Source organism: Mauremys mutica, chromosome 1 (genome assembly GCF_020497125.1).
Source record: "Mauremys mutica isolate MM-2020 ecotype Southern chromosome 1, ASM2049712v1, whole genome shotgun sequence".
NCBI lineage: Eukaryota > Metazoa > Chordata > Testudines > Geoemydidae > Mauremys > Mauremys mutica.
In genome coordinates, this window is record NC_059072.1 from 350,201,324 (window position 1) to 350,222,265 (window position 20,942).

Genomic DNA, 20,942 nt, shown 5'->3' on the forward strand with positions numbered 1-20,942 from the left:
GTACTTTTTTGTTGAACGTAATGGCAAGGCCGTGTGTCTTCTTTGCCAGACGTGCATCTCTCAGTTCAAATCTTCAAACTTGCAGCATCACTTCTCTTCGAGCCATGCACATATGGATCAAGAATTCCCACAAGGTTCTGAACGCCGCACTTTAAAACTGAAAACTTTGAAAAAACAAACAGATGTAGAAGCCCAGTTCTTCACCAGATTTGCCAACTGTAACATTAGCCTCCTATTATGTGGCCTGGCACATAGCCCGTGCGAAAAAGCCCTACTCTGAAGGAGATCGTATAAAAATATGCCTCACTAATGTGATTTCAATCCTGTCACCAGAGAACCAGAATCTACAGAAGAAAATTTCTGGCCTGCAGCTTTCATGCCACACAATAGAACGCAGAATCTCCAACCTGAACAGTGACATTGAATCGCAACTGCAATCGCAACTTCAGCTGTGTGAGTACTTGAGCATCACTTTGGATGAGTCATGCCATGCACAGGATAAATCTTATTTTCGGTATTTGTCCACACTGTGTCTGATGACTGTGTTGTAAGGGAAGAACTCCTTAATATTGCGTCACTAAAGGACAGAACCCGTGGACGAGATCTAAAGGACACGTTGATGTTGGTATTTGTGAAAAGCTATTTGCCTGTACAGAAGCTCATTGCCATTGCAACAGATGGGGCTCTGTCCATGTGGGGATCTGTTAATGGATTAGTAGGGTTTTGTATGTCTGACAAGAGCGTTCCCAAATTTGGGACATTTTACTGTGTTGTTCATCGGGAGCAACTGGTATCTAAAAATCACGTCATGAAACCTGTCTTGCACATTGTGAATTTCATTCGCTCAAATGCACTCAATCACAGAAAATTTCAAAATCTAATTGAAGAACTGGATGAAGATGATTCCCCTGCCAATTTGCCATTTCACTGTGCAGTTTGATGGCTCTCAAGAGGTAAAGTTATTTTCAATTTTTTCGAGCTCCTGGAACCAGTAAAATTGTTTATGGAGTAGAAGCACAGAACACACCTCAAACTTATAGATCCCGGATGGGTTCTAGACTTGGCATTTCTTGCAGATATGCTGCTGCATTTGGATAAACTAAATGTGGACTTACAAGGAAAATTCTGGTTGCTGTCTGATCTAGTGCAAGGTGTATTTGCGTTCATGAACAAACTGCAGTTGTTTCACAGACAAATGCTTGAGGGAGAGCTGACACACTTTCCCTCAATGTCACAGCTTCAAGCCAGATCAAAAGAAGATGCAGCAGAACCCCAAAATCTAAATATGTGAGCGTGATTAAAGATCTTAAGGACAGTTCTGAGGAAAAAAATCCAAGATTTGCAGCAGAAAAGGCCTCAAATCAGATTTCTGACACACCCTTTTAGTGCTGAAGCCAGTTGTAAGATGCCCCCTTTAGTCACTGATGAAGCAACATCCCAGATGGAAATAATAATAGAACTTTTGGAAGATGACAGATTGCATCCGATGAAGTGGGTATTCACCCATGAAAACTCATGCTCCAATATGTCTGTTAGTCTATAAGGTGCCACAGGACTCTTTGCTGCTTTTACAAATAGATTGTTTGATAATTTGCTCTGGTATCTTTCCAGGTATTGAAGTTAGGCTGCCCGGCTTATAATTCCCCAGGTCCTTCTTGTCCCCCTTTTTAAAGATAGGTTCTATGTGTGCCCTTCTCCAGTCTTTTGGGACCTCTCCTGTCCTTCAAGAATTCTCAAAGATAATTGCTAATGGCTCCAAGATTGCTTCAGTTAGTTCTTTAAGTACCCTAGGATGAATTTCATCAGGCCCTGCTGACTGAATACATCTAACTTGTCTAAATATTCTTTAAACTGTTCTTTCTCTATTTAGGCTTGCATTCCTTCTGTCTGGCTGTCTATATGAATTGTGTGGAGTGTCTAGTCATCATTAACCTTTTTAGTGAAGACTGAAGCAAAATAGGCATTAAACACCTCAGCCTTCTTCATGCCATCTGCTATTAGCTCTGCTTCCCTGCTAAGCAGAGGACCTGCAGTTTTCTTTGTCTTTCTCTTGCTCCTTATATATTTAATGAACCGCTTCTTATTGCCTTTTATGTCCCTTGCCAGGGTAACTCATTTTGTGCCATAGGACAAATCAGTGACAGTCTCTCCCTATGAAATTCTGGTGCATCTGCACTTGAGAACACTGCATTCAGCTTTGGACATCTAAGTACCAGAAAGAGGTAGACAAACTACAAGAGATTCAAAGAAGAGCAACAGATGGTATTAGAGGGCTGAAAGGACTGACTGAAGAGGAAAGATGGGAAGAATCCAATATGTATAGTATGTTCAATAAACTCCCGGGGGACATACAGTAATAATTCACTACAAGTATGAGATGGGTGTGAATGCTATGGCAGGACAGGATTGTCCGGGATAATGCAAAGGAGAAATGTGGTGAGATTAAGTAAGGAAAACACAGGCTGATTATCAGGGAAATTATTCCCAATGGTGAGATATCCCAGGCTGTGGAATAGAATCCAAAAGGAAGTAGTGGAAGCCCCAGTGCTTGGAACATTGCATAGACTGTAGGGAACAATCCCCCGCTGCACGGGGTGATCTAACAGGATGTTTGCATTGCTAATTTCTATGGGGAAGATTCTGCTACCTTTACTCACACTGAGAAGTCCTTTACTCTCAGCAATTACAGTGGGACTAGTTGCAAAGTAAGATACTCTTCAATGGGCCATATTCTCAGCTGGTGTAAATGAGTGTGGCTTCACTGAAGTCAGTTTACACTAGTCTCGGATCTGGCCCAATGTGAGTATGTTTAGCAGAATCTGGCCCTATGATTGTATTAATAAAAGATGCTAGAAGTCTTGTCTCTTCTATGATATATTATTCATTGGAACTAAAGTGAGAGCTAGAATCACAGGGCAATATGATGCCATGGATTTTTAAACAGCACTTCCCATTGATTTCTCATAGAAATTCCTATTTTAAAAGTTTAGTATAAAGCGGTTATTTTTCAACCATTGCAACTATTAGGACAAACCCACACTACAGAACTGTTTTTACCTTAGGGACCATTAGGTGGCGCAAGAGCCCTGACTATCAAAGCATAACTGATCTCCAGGTATCTTCTCATATGCTTCCTAATTAAAATATGTATCAGTCCTCCATCTGGATAACTCTCACCATGTGTTGAGCAACTGCTGCTTTATACACAATATACCTATATGATCTCACTTTTTTTTTCCTGGGGAAATAAGCAGGGCTTTGTGGGGGAGAACTTTGTGGGGGAAAGGAATAAGAAAAAAAAATTGACAGTGAGCTCTGTTCCATATGAAAATCTCCCTTGAAAAGATCCTCTTTTTTTTTAAAAGACTCCCTACAATAAATGAATGGAATGCATTTTTTATGTTTTTCCCTTGGAAAGCAAACCAAGGATGCTGTTTGTTTTAATAGCAGTGGCAGCAGAATCAAAGGTAGCAGAGTCTGAATACCTGGCGGAGAAATTTCAAAGTTCCCCTGTGCCATGTATTCTGTTCCTAGCTCTGCTCCTCCCATCCCATTTCCAGGAGTGGAAATAAAAGGTCTGAGAGCTATACTGTATCCTGCTTTCAGAGAATGTTCAGTTGCATCTGTCGCATGGCCCTTTTTGCAAGAGATGGGGCGCTAACTTCAGTGTCCTGGGTAAATTCCAATTTGAGTAACTACATTCAGCCTCTCTCAAGTTCCCTTACAGTTTAAATGGAGTGCAGTATTCATCTTCACTTCCTGTCCTAAACCATTGTGTGATCTTGCCACGTGCCCTTAAACAGCTGTCACATTTTGGCCTAGAGGCGGTTGCTATTTATATTGTAGGTAAAGGAATTCCTTAATGTGCTGCATGAAGTTCATAAAGTGTGAAATTCACCCCTGGGCAGAGAGGTGTGTGCAGCCCAAGGTATGTGCATCATATGTGTATGCACGTGTGTACTTGGGATATATTCATTGTTAAAAGTTTTTTTTCATTCATTTCATAATGTATTAGTGAAAGTGATTTCTAATGAGAGCCAATAAGAAATTACCTCTTAAGTTAGATATTTATTTTATTTATGTATATAAGTGCTTACCCGAAGCAGTGGGCACCGAACCAACCTTAGCAAAGAAATCACTCAAGAGATTAAAATGACTTTAAAAGGACCTCCCTACCCACTGACGCAAATGGCTCTCATTCTGTCCTTCCCTCAAAATCTGGTCTCCACATCGCAACCCAGAAAGAGGCACAGAAAACAGACAAGGTTTGCAGTGTGTTGTGACAGTTACCAAACCTGAGCTCTGGCAAATCAGGAAGAGAAGTGAATTCCAGAGTCGAAAACAATCTGGCTGAGAACACAAACGCCCTCCCCTTCCTGGCAGGCAGATGTTAGTGAGAAAGTCGAAGCTGATCGCAACTGCTGTCTTAGCCCCTAAAGAGAGAGGTGCCAAACTATTTAGTGTGTTATAGGTCAGAACCAAGACTTAATCTTCACCAAAACCTGACTGGTGCCCTGTGCTGATTGTGGAGCACAGGTGCCATTTCCTTGTATGATGCACGTATCCTGCGGCTCCCTCTTCTAACTCTCTTTTACATATCAGTCCAGTCCCGTGGTCCATCTAATTCCTGTCTCTGACAGTGACCAGTACCAGGTGCTTCAGAGGGGAAGGTGCAAGAAACCTTAGTAGGCACCTAGGGAATAACTTGCACACAAGGAAAGCTTCTTCCTACCCCAACGGGTAGAGCAGGGCTTCTGTCCTGAAGTATGAGGGTTGAGATCCCTTCCAAAATCATTAATAATGGCCTCTTTTTATCTTCACCCACCAAACTATCAGGACTTATATGACCCCCATTATCATAGCATCTGAGCACTTCCTGGTCTTCATCCTCATCACACCCCAGTGAGGTACGGTCCGGAAGCACATGTAACCCAATTTTGCAAATGGGGACTTGAGGCATAAAGCCAGACTAAGTGGCTTGCCCAAGCTCACACAGGAGACCTGTGATGGAGCAGAGACTTGACCCCAGCTCTCAGAGTCCCAGGAAAGCACCCAAACCACTGAACCATCCTTCCTCTTTGTAGCTTGCTCTTATATCTCTCTATATAGACCAGAACCTGCTTCTAATGAAATAAACAGTAGTTTTGTCATTGACAGCAATGACTGCAAATAGGGAGTGAACTCATTGGTGGAGTCGCAGCTGCAGCAGAGAACTTGGTCCCAAGTGTTTACACTATCTCTTGGTTTGGTCACAGAAAAGTGTTTCCCTGGTAGTTCTTGTTCCTGTCCTCCCACTACACACTGTACAGCACCTGACTAATGTGCATGGGTCACTTTTGTTCTGGCCTCGCACTGTAAGCGAGGCTCTTTGCCACACAATGCTGGAAGATTCTCTGCATCTTGAAGTCTTTAAACCATGATTTGAGGACTTCAATGGCTCAGACACAGGTTTGATACAGGAGTGGGTGGGTGAGATTCTGTGGCCTGCGTTGTGCAGGAGGTCTGACTAGATGATCATAATGGTCCCTTCTGACCTTACAGTCTATGATTCTATGAAATGCCCACATTCTTTGTCACTTACACCCCCACGCTTTGTTTTAATTAAATGCACTCTGATAATTATTAACATATTTAATTATTTTTGCTATGACTCACTCGGCTTGGGTGTCTAGTGATCACAAAGATTGTTGTATTACAATGACCCAGGTCTGAAGCATTTACACAGGTGAGTAATCCTCATTCCCATACACAGTTCCCATTGAGGTCTGTCTCGGGGACTGATCTGACACTTCAATGGATTTACTCTTAGTCTAAGGGAAATCAGGCCCTTGGAGACTGCTCCCATGAGTAAATGTTACTCACCAGAGTAGGGTGTTGCTGAATCTGTGAATTGCAGCTGTCTGTGAATTATGTTGATCTAAACTGTACTATGCCTCTGATTCCTAAATGTAGGAGCAGGATTTAGTCTCCCATTCTCTCTCTCTCTCTCTCTGGGCAAGGTCCCCTGGGAGAATAACATGACGGGGAAAGGAGTCGAGGAAAGCTGGCTGTATTTCAAAGAAACCTTATTGAGGTTGCAGGAACAAACCATCCCGATGTGTAGGAAGAAAAGTAAATATGGCAGGCGACCAGCTTGGCTTAACAGTGAAATCCTTGCTCGTCTTAAACACAAAAGAACAGCTTACAAGAAGTGGAAGATTGGACAAATAACCAGGGAGGAGTATAAAAGTATTGTTCAGGCATGCAGGTGTGAAATCAGGAAGGCCAAATCACACTTGGAGTTGCAGCTAGCTGGAGATGTTAGGAGTAACAAGAAGGGTTTCTTTAGGTATGTTAGCAACAGGAAGAAAGTCAAGGAAAGTGTGGGGCCCTTGCTGAATGAGGGAGGGAACCTAGTGACAGAGGATGTGGAGAAAGCTAGTGTACTCAATGCTTTTTTTGCCTCTGTCTTCACAGACAAGGTCAGCTCCCAGACAGCTGCACTCTGCAGCACGGTATGGGGAGGAGGTGACCAGCTCTCTGTGGAGAAAGAAGTAGTTCGGGGCTATTTAGGAAAGCTGGACGAGCACAAGTCCATGGGGCCAGATGCGCTGCATCCGAGGGTGCTAAAGGAGTTGGCTGATGAGATTGCAGAGCCATTGGCCATTAACTTTGAAAAATCATGGCGATCGGGGGAGGTCCCGGATGACTGGAAAAAAGCTAATGTAGTGCCCATCTTTAAAAAAGGGAAGAAGGAAGATCCAGGGAACTACAGGCCAGTCAGTCTCACCTCAGTCCCTGGAAAAATCATGGAACAGGTCCTCAAGGAATCAATCCTGAACCACTTAAAAGAGGGGAAAGTGATCAGGAACAGTCAGCATGGATTCACCAAGGGCAAGTCATGCCTGACTAACCTAATTGCCTTCTATGATGAGATAACCGGCTCTGTGGATGAGGGGAAAGCAGTGGATGTGCTATTTCTGGACTTTAGCAAAGCTTTTGATACAGTCTCCCACAGTATTCTTGCCTGCAAGTTAAAGGAGTCTGGGCTGGATGAATGGACGGTAAGGTGGATAGAAAACTGGCTAGATGGTCGGGCTCAATGGGTAGTGATCAATGGTTCCATGTCTAGTTGGCAGCCGGTATCAAGTGGAGTGCCCCAAGGGTCGGTGCTGGGGCCGGTTTTGTTCAATATCTTCATTAACGATCTGGAGGATGGTGTGGACTGCACCCTTAGCAAGTTTGCAGATGACACTAAACTGGGAGGAGTGATTGATACGCTGGAAGGTAGGGCTAGGATACAGAGGGACCTAGACAAATTAGAGGATTGGGCCAAAAGAAATATGATGAGGTTCAACAAGGACAAGTGCAGAGTCCTGCACTTAGGACGGAAGAATCCCATGCACTGCTACAGACTAGGGACCGAATGGCTGGGCAGCAGTTCTGCAGAAAAGGACCTAGGGGTTACGGTGGACGAAAAGCTGAATATGAGTCAACAGTGTGCCCTTGTTGCCAAGAAGGCTAATGGCATTTTGGGTTGTATAAGTAGGGGCATTTCCAGCAGATCAAGGGATGTGATCATTCCCCTCTACTCAGCGCTGGTGAGGCCTCATTTGGAGTACTGTGTCCAGTTTTGGGCCCCACACTACAAGAAGGATGTGGATAAATTGGAGAGAGTCCAGCGGAGGGCAACAAAAATGATTAGGGGGCTGGAGCACATGACTTATGAGGAGAGGCTGAGGGAACTGGGATTGTTTAGTCTGCAGAAGAGAAGAATGAGGGGGGATTTGATAGCTGCTTTCAACTACCTGAAAGGGGGTTCCAAAGAGGATGGATCTAGACTGTTCTCAGTGGTAGAATATGACAGAACAAGGAGTAATGGTCTCAAGTTGCAGAGGGGGAGGTTTAGGTTGGATATTAGGAAAAACTTTTTCACTAGTAGGGTGGTGAAGAACTGGAATGGGTTACCTAGGGAGGTAGTGGAATCTCCTTCCTTAGAGGTTTTTAAGGTCAGGCTTGACAAAGCCCTGGCTGGGATGATTTAGTTGGGTTTGGTCCTGCTTTGAGCAGGGGGTTGGACTAGATGACCTCCTGAGGTCCCTTCCAACCCTGAGATTCTATGATTCTCTCTCTCTCTCTCTCTCTCTCACACTCTCTCACACACACACACACACACACACACACACACACACCCCTACCTACCTCCTGGAGGCCTCTTTACAGCTCCACTATGTGTCAATGAGTTATATGGCCTCACACTTGCAGTCAGAACACAGTGCAATTAGTGGTGTTTGTCTTAGGAAACTCATAACTCTTCACTTCCGAATGATTGATGAGGTTTTCCAGCTCTGGGCTGGCCTGTGGGCTGAGATCTTTCCCAGGCAGCCCTTCCTTTAGCAGTTTACTGTGGGGCTAGAGGGGAGAGTCAGGGAGCAGACCCGCCTCGCCATCCCTGAGGTTAAAATCTCGATGAGGGTCCAAAAGGGAAGGACGTAGCCATGAAGTTTTCCTCACTGTTTCCACCATAGCATTGCATTAGGCAGAGCGGGGCGTTTGCCCTCCTGCCCTGTGAGCTGCATGGAACTTGGGCATTGGCTGGAGTCCAGACCCATCTATCTGAAGAGCTTATACCTCTGCAAGGCCTCTGCCCTTTCTCAGCAACTACCTGGCACCATCCAGCCTCCAGTTTCCCCAGCAGCCACACTCTGGGCGGGGCAGGAGGTTTCCATAAAGCAGAGGGGCTCTGCAGAAATGCAAGCGCAGTTCCAGGCATAAAAGGGCAATAAGGCAAGGGACTATGGGCCCCAGAGACGCTGGGCAGCACTGCAAGCAGTGAAGCTGCAGGCAAGCTCAGCTGCCCCCCACCCCACCATCATCACATCTGCTAACACGGCCAGGGTCCAGACTGCTGCTCACCTTCCCGGTACCACAGCGAGTACTGAGCTGCGGGAGTATTGGGAGTGATGATGAGGGGAGCAAGGGGGAGATAAGGGGCTGGGAATAGACGTGATGGAGAGCAGATGTGGCAGAGGGAAAGCAAGGGGGGTGAGGGTGAGCACTAGGGAGGGAACAGCAAAGGGAGGGGAGATTGGAGCAGAGAGAGAAGAGGAATGAGGAAAAGCAAATAGAGAAGAGACAAGCCTCAAAAATGCATGAAGGGGGAAGCAGTCTTTTCTCCCTTCCCTGGGGTGTGACCCGCCAAACCATCCTAAGCACAGCTCCTGACCCCTACTCTAACCAGCTCCTAGCAAAGAGGAGACTCTCCTTTGTATTTCTTGCTCCCCCAAATTAGGAAGGACCCACCACCATGTTTACTGGGAGACTGGCTTTGAACCGGGTCCCTAAAATCCTAGGATTCAACACGCTTTGCAAATGTTACTTAATTTAGGCCACACCTGCAGGGCACTTCCAGCGCTGCAACTCCCTGGCTGCAGCACTGGCCGTATACCTCACTCGGCATGGGGAATAAGGATTCCAGCGCTGGTGCTGCAGCGCTGGTCATCAAGTGTGGCCACACACCAGCGCTGTGATTGGCCTCCAGGGTATAAGGTGTATCCCAGAATGCTTTTATAAATTACTCTCTTTGTTTTGTTATGCAGTCTCTCTTTGTTTTGTTGTGAACGAGCTCCGATCGGAGCTCCGTTGCCGCTTATCTAAAAAACAAACAGAGCTCCTGTTTGCTGTGATCATCTGTACCTGGCTGTAAACAATCAGATGAGAGGCAGACAGGGAGAGTGAATGAAACAGCCAGGAGTTGTGTTTGCTGCAGCTGTTTGCAATTAAGAGTTAAGACTAAGGGGTTGGAAACATGTTCTGATTTTTCAAGTCAGGAAGCTAAACACACAGTGTTGGCTCCAAAAATCCCCTCTCTCTCTCCCCCCGCTCCCTGTCACACTAGACCCCACCCCACCCCACCCCCCTCTTTTGAAAAGCACGTTACGGCCACTTGAATGCTGGGATAGCTGCCCATAATGCATCACTCCCAACAGCGCTGCTAATGCTGCAAATGTGGCCACACACCAGCGCTGGTAGCTGTGAGTGTGGCCACACACCAGCGCTGCTCCTACACAGCTGGATGACCAGCGCTGCAAACTACCAGCGCTGCAAACGGTAAGTGTAGCCATACCCCTAGTTTCATATCACGTCTGTGAGACAGATACATTTATCCAATGAGGATAAATGGAGGTCTAGTGCATGTGTCCACACTTAAATTTGTCTTTCACCGGTGTAAGCATCCCGTTATGCTGACATAGTAACACCACCTCCCCAAGCAGTGTTGAGTCTCGGTCAATATACCAAGGTTAGCACAGCATGAGTGTGGACACTGCATTACCTAGGTCAACCCTAATAGTCCTCCAGCAGCTGTCCCACAATGCACAACACTGACTGCTTTGGTCACAATTGTGAATGCTGCAAATTTTTGAAATGCCTTTTCCTGATTGTCAACTTGGCAAGCACACCCAGCTCTCTGTTGTGTACGGCTGCCCAGCTGACCATTCTGGCTCCATGCTCCAGGTGCGCTCCAGCTTAGAGTAGACAGGAGATACAGGATGTCCTGGGCCTGTGGAGAGAAGAGGCTGTGCAAGCACAGCTACAGATCAGCCATAGAAACGTTGCTGTTGACAAGCAGATTGCACAGGGGATCCAGGAGAAGGGGTACAACAGGAACCAGCAGCAGTGCCATGTGAAAGACAAGGAATTGCAGCAGGCCAGAGAGGCCAATAACCAATCCGGTTCCACATTGCAAACTTGCCACTTTTACAAAGAGCTGCATGCCATTAGTGGCAGACCCCACCGCCATCCCACAGGCCACCATGGAGACCTCCGAGAAGCCTATGACATAGGCTCCCTGTCTTGAGCAGCGAGAACGAGAAGAGGGTGGCGGACATGGAACCGGGGGGTCCAGCAATGTTGGGAGCCAGGACCTGTTTGAAACTCCACCACTGTCCAGTCAGTCCCAAGAGTCGAGCATGGCTGAGCCTGATGCAGGGGAAGGAGCCTTGGGGAAGCATGTACATTTATTTCCCGTTATAGTGACAGTGCCCCCAACTTAACAGGACACAACAAGGGAAGGAATTTTCCTCCAGGGCATATTGGCAGAGGCCCTGGAGGTTTTTTGCCTTCCTCTGCAGTGTGGGGCATGGGTCACTTGCTGGAGGATTCTCTGCACCTTGAGGTCTTTAAACCATGATTTGAGAACTTCAGTAACTCAGGAATAGGTTAGGGGTTTGTTACAGGAGTGGGTGGGTGAGATTCTATGGCCTGCATTGTGCAGGAGGTCAGACTAGATGATCATAATGGTCCCTTCTGACCTTAAAGTCTATGAGACTTTTCATTCATTTACTTGTGCTAGAAGAGGTAGTGGTATAACAAAGAGTGGTAGCGTCTGCTTTTCGTTGCCCTGTAGAGTCAGGCAAGGGGGACAATGCAGAGCAGTCTGTTTATGGACACAGGGGTGTCCCTTGAATCCTCCTGAGCGAGCTCAATGAAACGTTCATGGAGGCACTCTGCAATCCTCGCCCGAAGGTTTCTAGGGATGGCAGCCTTATTTCTTCCTTCCCGGTAGGACATTTCCCCATGCCAGTCAGCATTAACTTCAGCAGGCACCATTGCAGTACACAGGCTAGCTGCATATGGGCCCAGGATACCAGCAGCAGCAGTTCTCTCTGTGCCTTTGTTATCCTAAGGAGTGATATACCAGCTAAAATCATCACCACCCGTGCAAAATGGTGCCAGTATTCAGTGCCATTGCCCTCTGCTCATAGTTCATGCAACCGAGCCATTCCCTCACCCCTGGCAGGCCACACTCACCATTGTTTGCTGTGAGCAGGGCCACGCACAAGCTGTCCGAAGCGGGAATGCCGATGAGCACGTCTTGCGTAAAACTTTAGGGAAGCCCGGAAAGGGAGTTCTGAATCTCAGGTTTTGCTTTCCGTTGTGACTATACGGACAAAGGCACTTCTGTGTGTTTTATCTGCAGCTGCTGCCATTGCGGCCTTGAGGGGTTCCCCCTCCACACCCCCAGAATGCCTGAGCCAGATAAGGGTGAGAAAGAAGAGGACTCGGGATGACATGTTCAATGAGATCCTGCAAGCCAGCTGCATCAGACTGTGGCACAGGCCCTGGAGGGTGAACACTGCAGACAGCCTGGAGAAGGAAAGAGTGGAGAGGAGATAAGCCCAGGAGTCCCAGCAGGAGGGGAGAGGGAGATGCACCAGTACATAATGGGCCATCTCTGGCGGCAAACACAGATGCTGCAGACTCTTGTGGATCTACAGATTCACCAAACCCTGGTTCATCTCCCTCTGCTGTCCATGGAAAACTCCATTACAGCACCTCCCTACATCACCCCCTCAACATTCCACATGGCATCAGGAGCCACTCCACTCCCCTTACTGCTCCACCCCAGGAGAGTTTATAGACAACCACCTCTTCTTCTTCAAGTGATGCATTTGCGGTCCAATGGGTATTGCTACCAAAAGTCTCCGATCCCAGGCGCAGGGGTTGCTGCTGCACCTACAGTGGAGTACCCAGAGGGACACACATCTCAAAGAACCTCAGTTACTGCACAGGGATAAGTAACCTTCTCTTCACATACACTGACCTGGGAAAGCCATGGTTGCGGGGGGTGTAGCTAAAATGGACATTAGTGTTCTTTCCCCTTCATAAGTTCTGTCCTATTAATTTGTTATGTTTGATATGTATTTTCTTTAAAATTGCACGGATTTTTCTTTTAACTGATTTTGTAACAGAATAAAATTATATTATTTGGAACATAATTCATCTTTATTTAGGTTCAAACCTTCAGTCTCCTCCAGCCTTTCTGCATGACCTTGGGTAAATCACATAGGTGAGACTCTCAAAGCTGACTTGAAAATCTGGTCCTAAATCCTTAAGGTATTTAGGTGCCTCACTCCCTCTCGTTTCAATATCTAACTATCTTTGAGCATCTGGGCATTAGTCACCCAGCGCCTATTAAAATCCCCTAGTCACCTTTGAAAATCTCAACCTTATTATCTCTGTGCCTTGGTTTCCCATCTAGTAGCTTGAGCAGTGGCCTGGAACTCAAGAACCTGCATTCTGTTCCCAGCTTGGCTGCTGGGTGATATAGGGCAAGTCAGCTCACTTCTCTGTGCTTCGATTTCCCCATCTGTAAAATGGGGATAATGATACTGACCTACTTTGTAAAGCGCTTTGAGATCTCCTGAAGAAAAGCACTAGAGAGGATCTAGGTCTTATTCAGCACACACTCTAATTTACTATTTATAAATGAGTATTAATGTAATCCTGCTCCTGCTTCTTTTCAATCTATTTAACGGGGAAATTCCCATTCACTTCACTGGAGCAGAACTGGGCCCTCAAACAATACATGGAGGGGGAAAGAATGAAATACATGAGAGAGGTGTGAGGGAGGCTGGTGGTTAATTCCTCAGCCTGGTAATATGTTTGCACAGCACCCAGCACAATGGGGTTCAGGCCCGTAATCCAAATGCTAAAAATAAAGGTGATATATTTCTATTCTAGTTCTTCAGCTGTGTGATGCTGCATGTTTTTACAGGGCCAGCGCCTATGGTTTTTTCTCAGGCAAAGGCCCATTAAATATCTGGATGGAGCCCTTCCCCTGGGGAGCCTGTTCGGCTGCCCTGCCTCTGTGGCTCAGAGCAGATCTCCCTTGGATTTGAGGACCACATGCTTGCAAAATCCATTCTGCCCTCTCTCCCCCCTTGTCGTTCCCTCTCTAACTTCTTGACTAGTGAAGTCGCCCTTCGTCATCATGATGCAGTTGTGAAAAAAACTAGTCCTCTGGGGTGTATTAACACGAGTGTTGTAGGTAAGATCCAGGAGGTAATTGTGCCACTCTGTTCGGCTCTGGCGAGGCCTCAGCTGGAGCACTGCGTCCAGTTCTGAGCACCACACTTTAGGTAAGATGTGAACAAATTGGAGAAAGTCCAGAGGAGAGCAACAACAATGATAAAAGGTTTAGAATACCTGACCTATGAGGAAAGGTTAAAAACACTTGGGATGTTTAGCCTTGAGAAAGGAAGATTGGGGTGGGAGGGTTCAGAACGGCCTTCAAATATGTTATGGGCTCTTAGAAAGAGGATGGGGTCAATTGTTCTCCATGTCCACTGACGGTAGGAGAAGTAGTAATGGGCTTAATCTGCAGCAAGGGGAATTTAAGTTAAATATTAGAAAAAACTTTATAACAGGGATCGGAAACCTTTCAGAAGTGGTGTGCCAAGTCTTCATTTATTCACTCTAATTTAAGGTTTTGCGTGCCAGTAATACAGTTTAACATTTTTAGAAGGTCTCTTTCTATAAGTCTCTAATATATAACTAAACTTTTGTGGTATGTAAAGTAAATAAGGTTTTTAAAATGTTTAAGAAGCTTCATTTAAAATTAAATTAAAATGCAGAGCCCCCTGGACCAGTGGCCAGGACCCGGGCAGTGTGAGTGCCACTGAAAATCAGCTCGCGTGCCACCTTCGGCATGCGTGCCATAGGTTGCCTACCCCTGCTTTATAACTATAAGGGTAGTTAAGGTCTGGACTAGACTTCCAAGGGAGGTTGCAGAATCCCCATCACTGGAGGTTTTTAAGAACAGGTTGTACAAACACCTGTCAGGGATGGTCTAGGTTTATTTGGTCCTGTCTCAGTGGGCTGAATTCGATGACCTCTCGAGGTTCCGTCTAGCCCCACGTTTCTAGGATTCTATGACAGAGGTGTAAGGAGAGTAAGAACTGAGCAATAGCTTTGGGATTTGTTCCTTTACCTTCGTATGAGCTGTGTGGTTCTTGCCCACTGTCTTCTGCATATCAGTGAGTGTGCACGTGTTCAGCTGTGCAGCTCCATGAAACGTTATGCCTCCCAGGACAGCCTTCTAATTGGGTTCAGTGCCCCTCGGGAGTTCTCTTAGCCTAATACTATAGTTTATAATAAAGGAGAAGATGGAGTGGGGAAGCTTTGCTGAGCTGGAATATTATATATACAATGTGCCCTGAGTGAAACCGAAAACAAAGCAGGCTAACGTATAGAGGTATTTTTACAGGGACAGGTGCCAGGGAAAGAGGGCAGGAGAAATAGTAAGTGCTTTGCACACGAGAGCACCTTTCCTCTGAGACGCTCAAAGCACTTTGTGTTAATTAAGCCTTACCACACCCTTGGGAGGGAGGCAACTATTTCCCTTGATTTCCAGATGTGGAAACAGTGATGCAGAGATGTTAAGGGCAGTCCTCATTCATACTGATGTTGGCAGAAGCCAAATTGGGACCTAAACAACATGCCGAGGATCACGCAGCCTAGATGAGACCAGGAGCTTTAAAACTCCCAGAGATGTCTCCCCATCACCTCCAAATCACTACTTTACCCATAGGGGTCTCACCCCACCTACTCCCCCTGATGACCCTAAGGGATCTTTCCTTGCCCATTCTCCCTTCTATTCCCTCAGGGAGTCCCCCACCTTTCCCCATTCACAACTTCCCCCAAAACAAGTGTTCTCCCGCCCATTCCTCACTACTCCACTCCCACCCCCAGTCTCCTGCTCTAACCATTGGATAATATTGCTTCACTAAAAGGCAGGACAGAGAGAAAAATGTGCCACTAAACTAAATGTAAGACAACATTAAGCCATGAAAAAACCACAAAATGAGCATCTTCACTTACAGCAAGGCTACAGGGCCGCCCGGGTGGGGGGCAAGTGGGGCAATTTGCCCCAGGCCCCGGGCCCCGCAGGGGCCCCGCAAGCCCTGGCCTGGCAGCAGTCCAGATCTTTGGTAGCATTTCGGCAGTGGGGGGCCCTTCAGTCGCTCTGGAATTTCGGCGGCGGGGGGCCCTTCAGTGCTGCCAAAGACGCGGAGCGACTGAAGGGCTCCCCGCCGCTGAAGACCCGGACCGTCGCTGGGTGAGTACAAGCGCCGCAGCTCCCCCGCTTAGGCCCAGACTCCCTGAATCCTCTGGGCGGCCCTGCAAGGCTAGGCCTCTTGAGGGACTTTCCCTTTGAAAAGCAGAATAGACTCTAACTGGGTGGGGAAAAGTCGAGTCTGTTAAGCCTGTAATGAGCAACCACAGGCTCTTCTTTTTCAAATATTGTGGCATTTAAGTTAGTGTTTGATTGCAAAGCTATGCACGATGATTCACTTCGCTCTGCCACGGAACAAAGCTGAGACGCGGCAGGTAACGTCCGAGCCAAGAAGTCTGTGAGTTTCCTTCTATACAAGTGAGTTTTGGCACAGTAGCTACTTCACACCCAATTAATTACTTCAGCACTGGATTATCCTTGCAGGCTCCCAGAGAAGTGATAATAGGACCCAATTACATTAATTTACATTTACTCTGAAAGCAATTTTCCTTTGGTAAAATTCGAGCTATAATTTGAGAGCATCAACGCCAGCATATTGTTTTTGTCAGATATAGCCTGAATTGAGACCAACAAATCCCACAGTGCTAACCTGAGGAATCTCTCTCACTGGGTGAAAACACAGAGGAGGACAGAGAGTTCAGAAAAAGTATTTATTCCTGTGCCCTTTCCTGCAAACTAATAAAAACATACTGTGAAATGCCCAGGGAGGTTTTTGTGCAAGTGTTTGCCAACATAACATGATCCTAATTAAATAAACGTTTGTGAGTGAACAGGAATATGACGAAGCCTTGTCTATATTAGGATTTCAGGCACAGTGTTTTTGTTCTGGTGCAAATCCCTGCTGGAGATTTTGTTTACACTACTGCCAAAAGTGCTGCACTGGCATAAATTGTGTCTATATTAGAGGTTTGCACAGTGCAGCTACGTAAGTGTCTGAAATCCCAGGGCATAAAAGCCAATTGCTTTAATAATTTTCCCTATCCCCCTGTGACCTTTTTGGTAGAAATTGCACTATAGCAGGGAAGAAGAGTAGGCTAGGGCGGGCTGTGTGTTACTTATAAGCGGTATCTCTGCAGCAGAGGACAGGATGGATTGGCTGCGCCTCTGAAAAGGAACAACATCACCCCCTGTTAATGCAGGCTGCAGACCACAGCATGAGCATTAGTCATCTGGCCACACCCTTTAACTGCCAGCCAACATCCCTTTTGAGTGTGAGAGCTTTAGTGCTGAGTTAGCATCCCTGCTGCCATGCAAGGAGAGCTACTCCCTTTCCCTGCACTCGTGTATCTGTGCAGCACAGGTGGGATTTGGCCATGGGTAATTTACGCCTTTTGGCTCCAGCATCTGCCACAAACACCACGCATGGTGAAAAACTCATTTATAGATTTTAAGGCCAGAAGGGACCATTAGAGCATCTAGTCTGACCTCTATAGCACATGCCAGTGCTGATAAACCGCCATGGCATTTGGCTAGGGGTAGGACTGCCTAGTTCTCCAAAAAGAAGGAGCTCTCCTACGCCATACTCAAGCAATGCTGCTTCTTCAGCGTTCAGGTAGCTTCTTTCTTTTCTCTTCCATCTTCATTTTTGCTCTTTCAGGGGCCAGTCGCTAAAGAACTAAAATACTGCCAGGAAGCCCAGTTCTGCAAAACTACCCTTCCCAATTTTCCAGACATCAGGGGGCTGAATGGTTCATATCAGCTTTGCACAAGTGTCCACCGTGAATCCGAGGTCTCTGCCTCCTAAGCACCACCCTTGGCTACTGGCATTATGGAGCCCAACCAGAGCCTTCTACTGTTGCAGTAATTCTTCCTCCTGGAGGGCTAGAGGGTGGTTTTACCACAAGCCCTGAGCAGGGATGGTGTGTATCAGAGTCGTAACAAGGAATTTTTGCGCCCGAGGCAAGGGCCGGCTCCAGGCTCTTCGGCAGCAATTCGGCGGCGGATCCCTGAGTCCCTGTCAGAGGGAAGGACCTGCTGCCAAATTGCCACCAAAGAATGAATGAAGTGGTGGCGGCAATTTGGCGGCAGGTCCTTCCCTCTGAGAGGGACTCCAGGACACGCCGCCGAAGAAACGGCGGTGGTAGAGCTGCTGCTGAAGTGCTGCCGATCGCGGTAGAGCTGCGCCCCTCCTCTTTGCGCACCCGAGGCAAATGCCTCACTCGCCTCGGCCTTGTTACGGCACTGGTGTGTGATTATACTGCCCTGGCAGCTGACTAGGAACCATACTGTGGGTCATATTGTCAGCAGGCATAAATTGATGTGGCTCCAGTCCAGTCAACAGGGTCATAAACTCTACTGAAGTCAATAGCGCTACACAAGTCCTCGATGAGGGTGCTTGGCCCTGTGTCTTAAAGAGTCACAGTCTGGTTTCCTCCCTGCTCCAGGAGGGGAAGTAATATACACCAACCTGTACCTGGCATAGAATACTTCACCTCATAGAATCACAGAATCATAGAAGGTTATGGTTGGAAGAGACCTCAGGAGGTCATCTAGTCCAACCCTCTGCTCAGAGCAGGATCAATCCCCAACTAAATCATCCCAGCCAGGGCTTTGTCAAGCAGGGCCTTAAAAAACTCTAAAGATGGAGATTCCACCACCTCCCTAGGTAACCCCTTCCAATGCTTCACCATCCTCCTAGTGAAATAGTGTTTCCTAATATCCAACCTAGACCTCCCCCACTGCAACCTGAGACCATTGCTCCTTGTTCTGTCATCTGCCACCACTGAGAACAGCCAAGTTCCATCCTCTTTGGAACCCCCTTTCAGGTAGTTGAAGGCTGCTATCAAATTCCCCCCTCGCTCTTCTCTTCTGCAGACTAAACAAATCCAGTTCTCTCAGCCTTTCCTTGTAAGTCACGTGCCCCAGACACCTGATCATTTTCGTTGCCCTCCACTGGACTCTCTCTAATTTGTCCACAATCCTTTCTGTAGTGGGAGTCCCAAAACTGGATGCAATACTCCAGATGTGGCCTCACCAGTGCCGAATAGAGGGAAATAATCAATTATCTCGATCTGCTGGCAGTGCTCTTACTAATGCAGCCCAGTATGCCATTAGCCTTCTTGGCAACAAGGGCACACTGCTGACTCATATCCAGCTTCTCATCCACTGTAATCCCCAGGTCCTTTTCTGCAGAACTGCTGCTTAGCCGGTCAGTCCCCAGCCTGTAGCGGTGCCTGGGATTCTTCCATCCAAAGTGCAGGACTCTGCACTTGTCCTTGTTGAACCTCATCAGATTTCTTTTGGCCCAGTCCTCCAATTTGTCTAGGTCACTCTGTATCCTATCCCTACTCTCCAGCATATCTACCTCTCCCCACAGCTTAGTGTCATCTGTGAACTTGCTGAGGGTGCAATCCATCCCATCATCCAGATCATTCATGAAGATGTTGAACAAAACCAGCCTTAGGACCGACCCCGGCTCTGCTGGCTGGTGCACTTGCTGGGGAGAGGAGGCAGGGAAGATAAGGCTTCACCCACTCCTCACCCATGCTCATCCATTCTCCACCAACTTGCATGGGAGAGGGAGCAGCAGTCTCACTGAAGCGGCTCTCCCCTCCCCACACCAGTGATGCACGTTGCCCACACAATGGCAGAATGGGTGTATTATGTCCCCTTACTCCCTTGCGTTGGAGTGGAAGGAGGCTCTGTTGCCTTTCTGAACAGGAGGAAAGCTCTAGCAAGCCTCTGGAGCTGGGGAAATTTGCTCCTTCCACCACCATCACTTTTCCTAGCCCAGTGGCATGCCTGTAGCTTACCGGCACAGCATTCCTAATAATTCTTTAGCCTCTGGATGGTGATTTATAACTTCTCTTCCTCTCCTTGTTAGTGCTGTCTCACACACTTTCCACAGATCTTTGCCATTTCAGTCATAGCCCAATAAAATTCTATTTTCCCTTCATCTCGGGTCTCCTATGCATAAAGGCTGGGGGATTTGTGGGTGTCTAATCTTAGCATATCTACAGACTGGAGATTAGCACCGTCAAGTGGGAGTTCACTTCGACTGACAGGGATCTGAAAAGAAGCATCCACTGGACAAAATATCTACTTCGAGCACGTGTTGTTTGCATGTCAGCAATGTAATGAAATAAGCATATCATTAGGTGCTGGCCCGGACTTACAAAGCACAGAGCCTTTTCTATGGAATACTCGCTATTAGGGCCACAGCTGGAAGTGAACCAGGCAGCACTGACAGGTCAACAACTTTGCATTCAAGTTGTCTCCACTCCGGTAACTACTACCTATCACCAATATTACCTCCTTCTTTCCTTGTTCTCTCCTGTCTGTCAGTGTCCATCTGATAGCTCCTGCCTTATATATTTATACTGTAAGCTCATTGGGGTGGGGACCTTCTTTTTGGTCTGTATTTGTACAGCACCTAGCACAGGAGGTCTTGGTCCATGCCTAGGGCTCCTAGGCTAACAATAATAATAATAATCTACTGAGACCTGTCATGGCTGAGCAGAGGGCACACAAAGATTGTTTCTTTGTAGCTCTCCTTTCGGACCCTTTCTAATATTTTTAGTTTTTAAAAGAATGACTTTTTGCGAAGTTTATTCATCACTTTACTTCTTGGTGCAGCTGCAGAACAACTGCTACTGCAAGCCTGATCCAGAGCCCAAGGACGTCAACTGAAAGGATTCCCACGGACTTCAGTGAGCTTTGGATCAAGCCCTGAGCCATTGTTATACTTGGCTTATATTTCTACCAGATGCAGTTTTTCCTGTTTTAAAGAGGAACTTCAAAACGACAATGAAAGCGGAGGTAAGCAGAGGTTTAGCGGCTGAATAATCCCTGGACCAGGCTGTGGGGGCCTTAAAAACAGAAATAAGTCTGAAGTAATATTAACATTCTGCTTTCCCTCTCTATGAAAGCCACCTGATTCACTGAAGGTACCCTGGAATTCTTCTTCAGTGTTTCATTATTAGTATTTGTTAAGGGCTAGATTTGGTCCCAAGGGCACAGCCCGTCAAAGAGGCAGTGCCTAGCCGGGCTGCCCCAAGGCAGACATTATAGCTCAGGGATCCTCAGTTTCCCCCCTTGCTCCCAAGTGGTAATGATGTATTGTAGCCAGTAATAAATTATGATGCCCCTCTCCATGCCAGCTCAG